Here is a 13,918-nt window from a genome sequence, read left to right as displayed (position 1 = left end):
AGAAGAAGAAGTATCTCGAAATATGTCCGTCAGGCCCCTTCCCTTGAGATAAATCTGCAAATATCTCGGAAACGAAGCGAGCTATGGCAAAATGTTCAGAGACCTTTTTTGTAGAGAATTAAGTTTCCTACTTTTTATGTTCTATGATATTTTTTGATCAGATGCGTAGTTCTCGAGATATATCAAGATATTTAAAAGTTCCGAAGCCGCACCAACATAATAGAGATACAGAAACACCGTGGCCCCTTTCTTTGAGATAACTCTGCACTATTGCGAGCTGCAAATGCCACTTCCAGCTTAGCTGTGCAGAGGAAGAACAACAAGAAGAAGAAATATCTCGAAATATGTCCGTCAGGCCAGTTCCTTTGAGCTGAATCTGCAAATATCTCGGAAACGAAGCGAGCTATGGCAAAATGTTAAGAGACGTTTTTTATAGAGAATTATGTTTCCTACAATTTATGTTCTATGATATTTTTTGATCAGAAGCGTAGTTTTCGAGATATATCGAGATATTTAAAAGTTCCGAAGCCGCACCAACATAATAGGGATACAGAAACACCGTGGCCCCTTTCTTTGAGATAACTCTGCACTAGTGCGAGCCGCAAATGCCACTTCCAGCTTAGCTGTGCAGAAGAAGAACAACAAGAAGAAGAAATATCTCGAAATATGTCCGTCAGGCCCCTTTCCTTGAGATAAATCTGCAAATATCTCGGAAACGAAGCGAGCTATGGCAAAATGTTAAGAGACCTTTTTTGTAGAGAATTAAGTTTCCTACTTTTTACGTTCTATGATATTTTTTGATCAGATGCGTAGTTCTCGAGATATATCAAGATATTTAAAAGTTCCGAAGCCGCACCAACATAATAGAGATACAGAAACACCGTGGCCCCTCTCTTTGAGATAACTCTGCACTATTGCGAGCTGGAAATGCCACTTCCAGTTTAGCTGCGCAGAAGAAGGACAACAAGAAGAAGAAATATCTCGAAATATGTCCGTTAGGCCCCTTCCCTTGAGATAAATCTGCAAATATCTCGGAAACGAAGCGACCTATGGCAAAATGTTAAGAGACCTTTTTTGTAGAGAATTAAGTTTCCTACTTTTTATGTTCTATGATATTTTTTGATCAGATGCGTAGTTCTCGAGATATATCAAGATATTTAAAAGTTCCGAAGCCGCACCAACATAATAGAGATACAGAAACACCGTGGCCCCTTTCTTTGAGATAACTCTGCACTATTGCGAGCTGCTAATGCCACTTCCAGCTTAGCTGTGCAGAGGAAGAACAACAAGAAGAAGAAATATCTCGAAATATGTCCGTCAGGCCCCTTCCCTTGAGATAAATCTGCAAATATCTCGGAAACAATGCCAGCTATGGGAAAATGTTAAGAGACCTTTTTTGTAGAGAATTAAGTTTCCTGCTTTTTATGTTCTATGATATTTTTTGATCAGTTGCGTAGTTCTCGAGATATATCAAGATATTTAACAGTTCCGAAGCCGCACCAACATAATAGAGATACAGAAACACCGTGGCCTCTTTCTTTGAGATAACTCTGCACTATTGCGCGCAGCAAATGCCACTTCCAGCTTAGCTGTGCAGAAGAAGAACAACAAGAAGAAGAAATATCTCGAAATATGTCCATCAGGACCCTTCCCTTGAGATAAATCTGCAAATATCTCGGAAACGAAGCGAGCTATGGCAAAATGTTAAGAGACCTTTTTTGTAGAGAATAATGTTTCCTACAATTTACTTTCTATGATATTTTTTGATCAGAAACGTAGTTTTCGAGATATATCGAGATATTTAAAAGTTCCGAAGTCGCACCAACATAATAGAGATACAGAAACACCGTGGCCCCTTTCTTTGAGATAACCGTGCACTAGTGCGAGCCGCAAATGCCACTTCCAGCTTAGCTGTGCAGAAGAAGAACAACAAGAAGAAGAAATATCTCGAAATATGTCCGTCAGGCCCCTTCCCTTGAGATAAATCTGCAAATATCTCGGAAACGAAGCGAGCTATGGCAAAATGTTAAGAGACCTTATTTGTAGAGAATTAAGTTTCCTACTTTTTATGTTCTATGATATTTTTTGATCAGATGCGTAGTTCTCGAGATATATCAAGATATTTAAAAGTTCCGAAACCGCACCAACATAATAGAGATACAGAAACACCGTGGCCCCTTTCTTTGAGATAACTCTGCACTAGTGCGAGCCGCAAATGCCACTTCCAGCTTAGCTGTGCAGAAGAAGAACAACAAGAAGAAGAAATATCTCGAAATATGTCCGTCAGGCCCCTTCCCTTGAGATATATCTGCAAATATCTCGGAAACGAAGCGAGCTATGGCAAAATGTTAAGAGACCTTTTTTGTAGAGAATTCTGTTTCCTACAATTTATGTTGTATGATATTTTTTGATCAGAAGCGTAGTTTTCGAGATATATCGAGATATTTAAAAGTTCCGAAGCCGCACCAACATAATAGAGATACAGAAACACCGTGGCCCCTTTCTTTGAGATAACTCTGCACTAGTGCGAGCTGTAAATGCCACTTCCAGCTTAGCTGTGCAGAAGAAGAACAACAAGAAGAAGAAATATCTCGAAATATGTCCGTCAGGCCCCTTCCCTTGAGATATATCTGCAAATATCTCGGAAACGAAGCGAGCTATGGCAAAATGCTAAGAGACCTTTTTTGTAGAGAATTCTGTTTCCTACAATTTATGTTCTATGATATTTTTTGATCAGAAGCGTAGTTTTCGAGATATATCGAGATATTTAAAAGTTCCGAAGCCGCACCAACATAATAGAGATACAGAAACACCGTGGCCCCTTTCTTTGAGATAACTCTGCACTAGTGCGAGCCGCAAATGCCACTTCCAGCTTAGCTGTGCAGAAGAAGAACAACAAGAAGAAGAAATATCTCGAAATATGCCCGTCAGGCCCCTTCCCTTGAGATAAATCTGCAAATATCTCGGAAACGAAGCGAGCTATGGCAAAATGTTAAGAGACCTTTTTTGTAGAGAATTAAGTTTCCTACTTTTTATCTTCTATGATATTTTTTGATCAGATGCGTAGTTCTCGAGATATATCAAGATATTTAAAAGTTCCGAAGCCGCACCAACATAATAGAGATACAGAAACACCGTGGCCCCTTTCTTTGAGATAACTCTGCACTATTGCGAGCTGTAAATGCCACTTCCAGCTTAGCTGTGCAGAAGAAGAACAACAAGAAGAAGAAATATCTCGAAATATGTCCGTCAGGCCCCTTCCCTTGAGATATATCTGCAAATATCTCGGAAACGAAGCGAGCTATGGCAAAATGTTAAGAGACCTTTTTTGTAGAGAATTCTGTTTCCTACAATTTATGTTCTATGATATTTTTTGATCAGAAGCGTAGTTTTCGAGATATATCGAGATATTCAAAAGTTCCGAAGCCGCACCAACATAATAGAGATACAGAAACACCGTGGCCCCTTTCTTTGAGATAACTCTGCACTAGTGCGAGCCGCAAATGCCACTTCCAGCTTAGCTGTGCAGAAGAAGAACAACAAGAAGAAGAAGTATCTCGAAATATGTCCGTCAGGCCCCTTCCCTTGAGATAAATCTGCAAATATCTCGGAAACGAAGCGAGCTATGGCAAAATGTTAAGAGACCTTTTTTGTAGAGAATTAAGTTTCCTACTTTTTATGTTCTATGATATTTTTTGATCAGATGCGTAGTTCTCGAGATATATCAAGATATTTAAAAGTTCCGAAGCCGCACCAACATAATAGAGATACAGAAACACCGTGGCCCCTTTCTTTGAGATAACTCTGCACTATTGCGAGCTGCAAATGCCACTTCCAGCTTAGCTGTGCAGAGGAAGAACAACAAGAAGAAGAAATATCTCGAAATATGTCCGTCAGGCCAGTTCCTTTGAGCTGAATCTGCAAATATCTCGGAAACGAAGCGAGCTATGGCAAAATGTTAAGAGACGTTTTTTGTAGAGAATTATGTTTCCTACCATTCATGTTCTATGATATTTTTTGATCAGAAGCGTAGTTTTCGAGATATATCGAGATATTTAAAAGTTCCGAAGCCGCACCAACATAATAGGGATACAGAAACACCGTGGCCCCTTTCTTTGAGATAACTCTGCACTATTGCGAGCTGTAAATGCCACTTCCAGCTTAGCTGTGCAGAAGAAGAACAACAAGAAGAAGAAATATCTCGAAATATGTCCGTCAGGCCCCTTCCCTTGAGATATATCTGCAAATATCTCGGAAACGAAGCGAGCTATGGCAAAATGTTAAGAGACCTTTTTTGTAGAGAATTCTGTTTCCTACAATTTATGTTCTATGATATTTTTTGATCAGATGCGTAGTTTTCGAGATATATCGAGATATTTAAAAGTTCCGAAGCCGCACCAACATAATAGAGATACAGAAACACCGTGGCCCCTTTCTTTGAGATAACTCTGCACTAGTGCGAGCCGCAAATGCCACTTCCAGCTTAGCTGTGCAGAAGAAGAACAACAAGAAGAAGAAGTATCTCGAAATATGTCCGTCAGGCCCCTTCCCTTGAGATAAATCTGCAAATATCTCGGAAACGAAGCGAGCTATGGCAAAATGTTCGGAGACCTTTTTTGTAGAGAATTAAGTTTCCTACTTTTTATGTTCTATGATATTTTTTGATCAGATGCGTAGTTCTCGAGATATATCAAGATATTTAAAAGTTCCGAAGCCGCACCAACATAATAGAGATACAGAAACACCGTGGCCCCTTTCTTTGAGATAACTCTGCACTATTGCGAGCTGCAAATGCCACTTCCAGCATAGCTGTGCAGAGGAAGAACAACAAGAAGAAGAAATATCTCGAAATATGTCTGTCAGGCCAGTTCCTTTGAGCTGAATCTGCAAATATCTCGGAAACGAAGCGAGCTATGGCAAAATGTTAAGAGACGTTTTTTATAGAGAATTATGTTTCCTACAATTTATGTTCTATGATATTTTTTGATCAGAAGCGTAGTTTTCGAGATATATCGAGATATTTAAAAGTTCCGAAGCCGCACCAACATAATAGAGATACAGAAACACCGTGGCCCCTTTCTTTGAGATAACTCTGCACTAGTGCGAGCCGCAAATGCCACTTCCAGCTTAGCTGTGCAGAAGAAGAACAACAAGAAGAAGAAGTATCTCGAAATATGTCCGTCAGGCCCCTTCCCTTGAGATAAATCTGCAAATATCTCGGAAACGAAGCGAGCTATGGCAAAATGTTCAGAGACCTTTTTTGTAGAGAATTAAGTTTCCTACTTTTTATGTTCTATGATATTTTTTGATCAGATGCGTAGTTCTCGAGATATATCAAGATATTTAAAAGTTCCGAAGCCGCACCAACATAATAGAGATACAGAAACACCGTGGCCCCTTTCTTTGAGATAACTCTGCACTAGTGCGAGCCGCAAATGCCACTTCCAGCTTAGCTGTGCAGAAGAAGAACAACAAGAAGAAGAAATATCTCGAAATATGTCCGTCAGGCCCCTTTCCTTGAGATAAATCTGCAAATATCTCGGAAACGAAGCGAGCTATGGCAAAATGTTAAGAGACCTTTTTTGTAGAGAATTAGGTTTCCTACTTTTTATGTTCTATGATATTTTTTGATCAGATGCGTAGTTCTCGAGATATATCAAGATATTTAAAAGTTCCGAAGCCGCACCAACATAATAGAGATACAGAAACACCGTGGCCCCTCTCTTTGAGATAACTCTGCACTATTGCGAGCTGGAAATGCCACTTCCAGTTTAGCTGTGCAGAAGAAGGACAACAAGAAGAAGAAATATCTCGAAATATGTCCGTTAGGCCCCTTCCCTTGAGATAAATCTGCAAATATCTCGGAAACGAAGCGACCTATGGCAAAATGTTAAGAGACCTTTTTTGTAGAGAATTAAGTTTCCTACTTTTTATGTTCTATGATATTTTTTGATCAGATGCGTAGTTCTCGAGATATATCAAGATATTTAAAAGTTCCGAAGCCGCACCAACATAATAGAGATACAGAAACACCGTGGCCCCTTTCTTTGAGATAACTCTGCACTATTGCGAGCTGCTAATGCCACTTCCAGGTTAGCTGTGCAGAGGAAGAACAACAAGAAGAAGAAATATCTCGAAATATGTCCGTCAGGCCCCTTCCCTTGAGATAAATCTGCAAATATCTCGGAAACAATGCCAGCTATGGGAAAATGTTAAGAGACCTTTTTTGTAGAGAATTAAGTTTCCTGCTTTTTATGTTCTATGATATTTTTTGATCAGTTGCGTAGTTCTCGAGATATATCAAGATATTTAACAGTTCCGAAGCCGCACCAACATAATAGAGATACAGAAACACCGTGGCCTCTTTCTTTGAGATAACTCTGCACTATTGCGCGCAGCAAATGCCACTTCCAGCTTAGCTGTGCAGAAGAAGAACAACAAGAAGAAGAAATATCTCGAAATATGTCCATCAGGACCCTTCCCTTGAGATAAATCTGCAAATATCTCGGAAACGAAGCGAGCTATGGCAAAATGTTAAGAGACCTTTTTTGTAGAGAATAATGTTTCCTACAATTTACTTTCTATGATATTTTTTGATCTGAAACGTAGTTTTCGAGATATATCGAGATATTTAAAAGTTCCGAAGTCGCACCAACATAATAGAGATACAGAAACACCGTGGCCCCTTTCTTTGAGATAACCGTGCACTAGTGCGAGCCGCAAATGCCACCTCCAGCTTAGCTGTGCAGAAGAAGAACAACAAGAAGAAGAAATATCTCGAAATATGTCCGTCAGGCCCCTTCCCTTGAGATAAATCTGCAAATATCTCGGAAACGAAGCGAGCTATGGCAAAATGTTAAGAGACCTTATTTGTAGAGAATTAAGTTTCCTACTTTTTATGTTCTATGATATTTTTTGATCAGATGCGTAGTTCCAGAGATATATCAAGATATTTAAAAGTTCCGAAACCGCACCAACATAATAGAGATACAGAAACACCGTGGCCCCTTTCTTTGAGATAACTCTGCACTAGTGCGAGCCGCAAATGCCACTTCCAGCTTAGCTGTGCAGAAGAAGAACAACAAGAAGAAGAAATATCTCGAGATATGTCCGTCAGGCCCCTTCCCTTGAGATAAATCTGCAAATATCTCGGAAACGATGCCAGCTATGGGAAAATGTTAAGAGACCTTTTTTGTAGAGAATTAAGTTTCCTACTTTTTATGTTCTATGATATTTTTTGATCAGACGCGTAGTTCCAGAGATATATCGAGATATTTAAAAGTTCCGAAGCTGCACCAACATAATAGAGGTACAGAAACACCTTGGCCTCTTTCTTTGAGATAACTCTGCACTATTGCGAGCTGCAAATGCCACTTCCAGCTTAGCTGTGCAGAAGAAGAACAACAAGAAGAAGAAATATCTCGAAATATGTCCGTCAGGCCCCTTCCCTTAAGATAAATCTGCAAATATCTCGGAAACGAAGCGAGCTATGGCAAAACGTTAAGAAACCTTTTTTGTAGAGAATTATGTTTCCTACAATTTATGTTCTATGATATTTTATGATCAGAAGCGTAGTTTTCGAGATATATCGAGATATTTAAAAGTTCCGAAGCCGCACCAACATAATAGAGATACAGAAACACCGTGGCCCCTTTCTTTGAGATAATTCTGCACTATTGCGAGCTGCAAATGCCACTTCCAGCTTAGCTGTGAAGAAGAAGAACAACAAGAAGAAGAAATATCTCGAAATATGTCCGTTAGGCCCCTTCCCTTGAGATAAATCTGCAAATATCTCGGAAACGATGCCAGCTATGGGAAAATGTTAAGAGACCTTTTTTGTAGAGAATTAAGTTTCCTACTTTTTACGTTCTATGATATTTTTTGATCAGATGCGTAGTTCTCGAGATATATCAAGATATTTAAAAGTTCCGAAGCTGCACCAACATAATAGAGGTACAGAAACACCGTGGCCCCTTTCTTTGAGATAACTCTGCACTATTGCGACCTGCAAATGCCACTTCCAGCTTAGCTGTGCAGAAGAAGAACAACAAGAAGAAGAAATATCTCGAAATATGTCCGTCAGGCCCCTTCCCTTGAGATAAATCTGCAAATATCTCGGAAACAATGCCAGCTATGGGAAAATGTTAAGAGACCTTTTTTGTAGAGAATTAAGTTTCCTACTTTTTATCTTCTATGATATTTTTTGATCAGATGCGTAGTTCTCGAGATATATCAAGATATTTAAAAGTTCCGAAGCTGCACCAACATAATAGAGGTACAGAAACACCGTGGCCCCTTTCTTTGAGATAACTCTGCACTATTGCGAGCTGCAAATGCCACTTCCAGCTTAGCTGTGCAGAAGAAGAACAACAAGAAGAAGAAATATCTCGAAATATGTCCGTCAGGCCCCTTCCCTTGAGATAAATCTGCAAATATCTCGGAAAAGAAGCGAGCTATGGCAAAATGTTAAGAGACCTTATTTGTAGAGAATTAAGTTTCCTACTTTTTATCTTCTATGATATTTTTTGATCAGATGCGTAGTTCTCGAGATATATCAAGATATTTAACAGTTACGAAGCCGCACCAACATAATAGAGATACAGAAACACCGTGGCCCCTTTCTTTGAGATAACTCTGCACTATTGCGCGCAGCAAATGCCACTTCCAGCTTATCTGTGCAGAAGAAGAACAACAAGCAGAAGAAATATCTCGAAATATGTCCGTTAGGCCCCTTCCCTTGAGATAAATCTGCAAATATCTCGGAAACGAAGCGAGCTATGGCAAAATGTTAAGAGACCTTATTTGTAGAGAATTAAGTTTCCTACTTTTTATCTTCTATGATATTTTTTGATCAGATGCGTAGTTCTCGAGATATATCAAGATATTTAAAAGTTCCGAAGCTGCACCAACATAATAGAGGTACAGAAACACCGTGGCCCCTTTCTTTGAGATAACTCTGCACTAGTGCGAGCCGCAAATGCCACTTCCAGCTTAGCTGTGCAGAAGAAGAACAACAAGAAGAAGAAGTATCTCGAAATATGTCCGTCAGGCCCCTTCCCTTGAGATAAATCTGCAAATATCTCGGAAACGAAGCGAGCTATGGCAAAATGTTCAGAGACCTTTTTTGTAGAGAATTAAGTTTCCTACTTTTTATGTTCTATGATATTTTTTGATCAGATGCGTAGTTCTCGAGATATATCAAGATATTTAAAAGTTCCGAAGCCGCACCAACATAATAGAGATACAGAAACACCGTGGCCCCTTTCTTTGAGATAACTCTGCACTATTGCGAGCTGCAAATGCCACTTCCAGCTTAGCTGTGCAGAGGAAGAACAACAAGAAGAAGAAATATCTCGAAATATGTCCGTCAGGCCAGTTCCTTTGAGCTGAATCTGCAAATATCTCGGAAACGAAGCGAGCTATGGCAAAATGTTAAGAGACGTTTTTTATAGAGAATTATGTTTCCTACAATTTATGTTCTATGATATTTTTTGATCAGAAGCGTAGTTTTCGAGATATATCGAGATATTTAAAAGTTCCGAAGCCGCACCAACATAATAGGGATACAGAAACACCGTGGCCCCTTTCTTTGAGATAACTCTGCACTAGTGCGAGCCGCAAATGCCACTTCCAGCTTAGCTGTGCAGAAGAAGAACAACAAGAAGAAGAAATATCTCGAAATATGTCCGTCAGGCCCCTTTCCTTGAGATAAATCTGCAAATATCTCGGAAACGAAGCGAGCTATGGCAAAATGTTAAGAGACCTTTTTTGTAGAGAATTAAGTTTCCTACTTTTTACGTTCTATGATATTTTTTGATCAGATGCGTAGTTCTCGAGATATATCAAGATATTTAAAAGTTCCGAAGCCGCACCAACATAATAGAGATACAGAAACACCGTGGCCCCTCTCTTTGAGATAACTCTGCACTATTGCGAGCTGGAAATGCCACTTCCAGTTTAGCTGCGCAGAAGAAGGACAACAAGAAGAAGAAATATCTCGAAATATGTCCGTTAGGCCCCTTCCCTTGAGATAAATCTGCAAATATCTCGGAAACGAAGCGACCTATGGCAAAATGTTAAGAGACCTTTTTTGTAGAGAATTAAGTTTCCTACTTTTTATGTTCTATGATATTTTTTGATCAGATGCGTAGTTCTCGAGATATATCAAGATATTTAAAAGTTCCGAAGCCGCACCAACATAATAGAGATACAGAAACACCGTGGCCCCTTTCTTTGAGATAACTCTGCACTATTGCGAGCTGCTAATGCCACTTCCAGCTTAGCTGTGCAGAGGAAGAACAACAAGAAGAAGAAATATCTCGAAATATGTCCGTCAGGCCCCTTCCCTTGAGATAAATCTGCAAATATCTCGGAAACAATGCCAGCTATGGGAAAATGTTAAGAGACCTTTTTTGTAGAGAATTAAGTTTCCTGCTTTTTATGTTCTATGATATTTTTTGATCAGTTGCGTAGTTCTCGAGATATATCAAGATATTTAACAGTTCCGAAGCCGCACCAACATAATAGAGATACAGAAACACCGTGGCCTCTTTCTTTGAGATAACTCTGCACTATTGCGCGCAGCAAATGCCACTTCCAGCTTAGCTGTGCAGAAGAAGAACAACAAGAAGAAGAAATATCTCGAAATATGTCCATCAGGACCCTTCCCTTGAGATAAATCTGCAAATATCTCGGAAACGAAGCGAGCTATGGCAAAATGTTAAGAGACCTTTTTTGTAGAGAATAATGTTTCCTACAATTTACTTTCTATGATATTTTTTGATCAGAAACGTAGTTTTCGAGATATATCGAGATATTTAAAAGTTCCGAAGTCGCACCAACATAATAGAGATACAGAAACACCGTGGCCCCTTTCTTTGAGATAACCGTGCACTAGTGCGAGCCGCAAATGCCACTTCCAGCTTAGCTGTGCAGAAGAAGAACAACAAGAAGAAGAAATATCTCGAAATATGTCCGTCAGGCCCCTTCCCTTGAGATAAATCTGCAAATATCTCGGAAACGAAGCGAGCTATGGCAAAATGTTAAGAGACCTTATTTGTAGAGAATTAAGTTTCCTACTTTTTATGTTCTATGATATTTTTTGATCAGATGCGTAGTTCTCGAGATATATCAAGATATTTAAAAGTTCCGAAACCGCACCAACATAATAGAGATACAGAAACACCGTGGCCCCTTTCTTTGAGATAACTCTGCACTAGTGCGAGCCGCAAATGCCACTTCCAGCTTAGCTGTGCAGAAGAAGAACAACAAGAAGAAGAAATATCTCGAGATATGTCCGTCAGGCCCCTTCCCTTGAGATAAATCTGCAAATATCTCGGAAACGATGCCAGCTATGGGAAAATGTTAAGAGACCTTTTTTGTAGAGAATTAAGTTTCCTACTTTTTATGTTCTATGATATTTTTTGATCAGACGCGTAGTTCCAGAGATATATCGAGATATTTAAAAGTTCCGAAGCTGCACCAACATAATAGAGGTACAGAAACACCTTGGCCTCTTTCTTTGAGATAACTCTGCACTATTGCGAGCTGCAAATGCCACTTCCAGCTTAGCTGTGCAGAAGAAGAACAACAAGAAGAAGAAATATCTCGAAATATGTCCGTCAGGCCCCTTCCCTTAAGATAAATCTGCAAATATCTCGGAAACGAAGCGAGCTATGGCAAAACGTTAAGAAACCTTTTTTGTAGAGAATTATGTTTCCTACAATTTATGTTGTATGATATTTTATGATCAGAAGCGTAGTTTTCGAGATATATCGAGATATTTAAAAGTTCCGAAGCCGCACCAACATAATAGAGATACAGAAACACCGTGGCCCCTTTCTTTGAGATAATTCTGCACTATTGCGAGCTGCAAATGCCACTTCCAGCTTAGCTGTGAAGAAGAAGAACAACAAGAAGAAGAAATATCTCGAAATATGTCCGTTAGGCCCCTTCCCTTGAGATAAATCTGCAAATATCTCGGAAACGATGCCAGCTATGGGAAAATGTTAAGAGACCTTTTTTGTAGAGAATTAAGTTTCCTACTTTTTACGTTCTATGATATTTTTTGATCAGATGCGTAGTTCTCGAGATATATCAAGATATTTAAAAGTTCCGAAGCTGCACCAACATAATAGAGGAACAGAAACACCGTGGCCCCTTTCTTTGAGATAACTCTGCACTATTGCGACCTGCAAATGCCACTTCCAGCTTAGCTGTGCAGAAGAAGAACAACAAGAAGAAGAAATATCTCGAAATATGTCCGTCAGGCCCCTTCCCTTGAGATAAATCTGCAAATATCTCGGAAACAATGCCAGCTATGGGAAAATGTTAAGAGACCTTTTTTGTAGAGAATTAAGTTTCCTACTTTTTATCTTCTATGATATTTTTTGATCAGATGCGTAGTTCTCGAGATATATCAAGATATTTAAAAGTTCCGAAGCTGCACCAACATAATAGAGGTACAGAAACACCGTGGCCCCTTTCTTTGAGATAACTCTGCACTATTGCGAGCTGCAAATGCCACTTCCAGCTTAGCTGTGCAGAAGAAGAACAACAAGAAGAAGAAATATCTCGAAATATGTCCGTCAGGCCCCTTCCCTTGAGATAAATCTGCAAATATCTCGGAAACGAAGCGAGCTATGGCAAAATGTTAAGAGACCTTATTTGTAGAGAATTAAGTTTCCTACTTTTTATCTTCTATGATATTTTTTGATCAGATGCGTAGTTCTCGAGATATATCAAGATATTTAACAGTTACGAAGCCGCACCAACATAATAGAGATACAGAAACACCGTGGCCTCTTTCTTTGAGATAACTCTGCACTATTGCGCGCAGCAAATGCCACTTCCAGCTTATCTGTGCAGAAGAAGAACAACAAGCAGAAGAAATATCTCGAAATATGTCCGTTAGGCCCCTTCCCTTGAGATAAATCTGCAAATATCTCGGAAACGAAGCGAGCTATGGCAAAATGTTAAGAGACCTTATTTGTAGAGAATTAAGTTTCCTACTTTTTATCTTCTATGATATTTTTTGATCAGATGCGTAGTTCTCGAGATATATCAAGATATTTAAAAGTTCCGAAGCTGCACCAACATAATAGAGGTACAGAAACACCGTGGCCCCTTTCTTTGAGATAACTCTGCACTATTGCGAGCTGCAAATGCCACTTCCAGCTTAGCTGTGCAGAAGAAGAACAACAAGAAGAAGAAATATCTCGAAATATGTCCGTCAGGCCCCTTCCCTTGAGATAAATCTGCAAATATCTCGGAAACGATGCCAGCTATGGGAAAATGTTAAGAGACCTTTTTTGTAGAGAATTAAGTTTCCTACTTTTTATGTTCTATGATATTTTTTGATCAGATGCGTAGTTCTCGAGATATATCAAGATATTTAAAAGTTCCGAAGCTGCACCAACATAATAGAGGTACAGAAACACCGTGGCCCCTTTCTTTGAGATAACTCTGCACTATTGCGACCTGCAAATGCCACTTCCAGCTTAGCTGTGAAGAAGAAGAACAACAAGAAGAAGAAATATCTCGAAATATGTCCGTTAGGCCCCTTCCCTTGAGATAAATCTGCAAATATCTCGGAAACGAAGCGAGCTATGGCAAAATGTTAACAGATTTTTTTGTAGAGAATTAGGTTTCCTACTTTTTATGTTCTATGATATTATTTGATCAGATGCGTAGTTCTCGAGATATATCAAGATATTTAAAAGTTCCGACGCCGCACCAACATAATAGAGATACAGAAACACCGTGGCCTCTTTCTTTGAGATAACTCTGCACTATTGCGCGCTGCAAATGCCACTTCCAGCTTAGCTGTGCAGAAGAAGAACAACAAGAAGAAGAAATATCTCGAAATATGTCCGTCAGGCCCCTTCCCTTGAGATAAATCTGCAAATATCTCGGAAAC

Source organism: Osmia lignaria, unplaced genomic scaffold (assembly GCF_051020975.1).
Source record: "Osmia lignaria lignaria isolate PbOS001 unplaced genomic scaffold, iyOsmLign1 scaffold0013, whole genome shotgun sequence".
Taxonomy (NCBI): Eukaryota; Metazoa; Arthropoda; class Insecta; order Hymenoptera; family Megachilidae; genus Osmia; species Osmia lignaria.
Note: the sequence above shows the minus strand (reverse complement) of the source record.